Consider the following 3,197-nt stretch of genomic DNA (forward strand, 5'->3'; position numbering starts at 1 on the left):
TTAGAAGGGAATTGAAATTGAGTAATTTTAAAAAGGTATTTCAAATCACTAAAATAGTAGAATTTGAAATTCACTCAAAAAGGAAGGAAATTGAAATTCCACAATTTGTGAAATTCTTCATTGTTCAAGATTAGAGGTGTCAATTTGGCTTAGATGACCCATATGACCAGACGAGTCGGGCCAGCCCGATGACATACAAGCCCGACGATAAAGACGGGTCATCTTCAAACTGATTTTGCTTTTGCCTTCTCCTCTTTTCTTCTCTACCTCGTAAAGCAAAAATCAATAATGGATTACTAACCACCACTCTTCCACCCTATTTAAACACCATACCACACATAGCTCAATTCATCCAAACTTTGATTTTCAGTTTTTATTCCACTCTATTAGTAATTCTACTTAATGCTAACTTCATGAGAATCAAATTTTTCACTTTAAAAATGGTTAATATGGTTATATCATATAAAAATAAATGATCTCTTCCTATACTATTTTATTTGTGTGGTATAGTCTTCTTATTTGATTACATATAAAAATTAAGACTAAATGTATAATAAAGGAATAATGAGGTTGACCTAAAATGTAAATTACATCACTACGTGTCTCTACTAATGACTCTCTTTGTAACCATAATTGATGGAAGTGTTTTTCTATCCAATATATTAGTTACAAAGAGAAATATAGAATGTAGTTATAAAGAAAAATAAATGTAATCACTACAAGAATGCATGGATTAGCAACCAAAATATAGTACCCTCTCACTTAAAGACATTATTAGAGTCGATCGGACGACGCTAACTCCACATTGCATAGAAAAATGTAAAAATATATTAGTTAATTGTGTGGTCTAGTCGATGCTATTTTAGCATCGATTGTAATTAAGACTCTACTCTATATTATAAAAGTAAGAAAAATATAAAAATGTATTCATTGTTTTGTGTGAGCTAGAGGTAGAGATGGTAACGGGGAAAAGCGGGAACGAGTTTCACTATGTTATACTAATCCCTAAAGATAAAAATCATCTTCATCCCTATATCTAAACCCAACGGTATCAAATTTTTTTCTCATTCCCATCTCCATCGGTATATACTCGTATACGTACTCGTATATGCTTCCTTACTAGCTACATCAATATCAATTAATTAATTTTAGTAAAATAATAAAAAATTACGACAAAGAAAACATATTATAATTGTATACATTTCAAATTAGAGTACCTAATAAAATTTCAATAGAACCAAAGCATTGATTAAATTTTCTAACATTAATAAAACCTATTTAATAAAATTTAAAAATGTACCACACCAAGCCAACTTAACAAAACGATCACCATACCAAAACATTCGAGTAACCAGCCTAGGCTGGCCTAACCGACCAAAACCGGTAACCTAGACGTCTAAAGGAACGACCTGCCTAAGACGGCACATGAGCAACACAAACTGCCAAGGAAAGTAGTCAGTTTAGGCCGACAACTTCAATATACTTAGTAAAATGGAAGCCCCCCCGTGTTCAATAGGTCCTAAGGGCCTGAGTTAGGGCCTAGGCCCACTTACAGCCCAAGCTAGAGCCCAAGCCAAGGCCCGGCCCATGGGATAACCAGACATAATTAATGCTCTATAAATACACGTGGACCCAGTAATTAAAGGTACACATTCATTAATCACAGATTTGACCTTTTTGAGAGTTTTGACTCACTTGAGCTTCGGAGTCCCTTCTGCAGGTAACCCCTCCTAGGTCCAAACCGACATGTACCAATCGGGAAGAGGCCAATTGAGGAGATAACGGACTACATGGGTAAGGTGACGCTTGTGCCTAACTTATCTTGTTTATTCTCTGCAGGAACAATTGGCGCCCACCGTGGGGCACGAGACGAACACCTTTAGTACCCATTTTTCTTCGAAGATGGTTTCCACCCGTAGCAAAGCTGGAGTGAACAAGTAGGCGGATGCTGGTCCCTCAGGATCTGCTGGCATCACCCCTGACCTAGCCGCCATCCTGGACAGCCAAACGAAGATGCAACAAGAACTGGCAGATCTGAAGAAACGTAGCGCTGATGAGATAGAGGCGCTGCGACAAGAGAATTTTCGCCTTAGGCGAAAGATCGAAGCTGATCCCACCCTAAAGGGAAAGGCCAAGGAAGCCTCTGAAGCTGCAAGGTCCCCGGCCTTCCAGCCCACAAAGGAGGAAAGCGAATACAACCCCACCCCTCACACCTTCACCACCACCCAACAAACACCCATTCCTTCCACCCATCCCACTCACTTCCCATCCACTCAACCAGGGCATACCGCAGCCCCAACCCCTATCGCTACCCTCCCTACCACCCAGATCCCCTACAACATACCCACCACCCTACACACCACACATGTTCCACCCTACAACCTGCAATACCTTCCAACAACCCACATCCCCCCTCACAACCTTACCTCTACCTTCCCCGCTATGATCAATCATCCCATCCCACCCCATCTGCTCCCTCTCCACCAGCCTAGACATCGTCACCCCTTCACCGACTTTATCGCCAACACCCCTCTTCCTGCCTAGTGGGAACCCTTCACCCTGGACAGCTATACTGGCAAAACCGACTCTGATGAGCACCTCAAAGTCTACATCACCCATGTCGCCCTGTACACGTCCCAAGACGCAGTCTTCTGCAAAGCCTTCCCCACCACCCTCAAGGGCCCTGCCTTGGAATGGTTCAAAACCCTTCCGCCTTACTCCATCGTTAGCTTCAACATTCTTTCCCACATGTTCTCCACCCATTTTGCTGGCAGCCGTCCACACCAAACTACTACAATCTCCCTCCTGGGCATTAGGCAGGAACAAGGTGAACCACTCAGAGCGTTCATAGATCGCTTTAGTAAGGCAGCTCTTCGCACCCCACACCTCAACCAGGAGATGATCCTCCAGTGCATGGCACTTACCCTACAACTTGGCCCCTTCACCAACAACGTCTACCTCCACTCACCTGCCTCTATGCACGAACTCAAATTGCGTGCAGCCGACTATGTCCGCATGAATGAGATGCAAACCCTCCATACCAAATTCTGCAGTGACTATGCAGCCACCACCACCAACCCTACCCCGCAACCGCCCCGCCCTAATGCCCTCCCACGCGAGCCCCGCAAACTTGCTTCACCATATATGCCCCTCTTACCTTAGTCCGCTCCCGCATCCTTGATAAGGCCCTATAAGCT

Source organism: Vigna unguiculata, chromosome 1 (genome assembly GCF_004118075.2).
Source record: "Vigna unguiculata cultivar IT97K-499-35 chromosome 1, ASM411807v1, whole genome shotgun sequence".
Taxonomy (NCBI): Eukaryota; Viridiplantae; Streptophyta; class Magnoliopsida; order Fabales; family Fabaceae; genus Vigna; species Vigna unguiculata.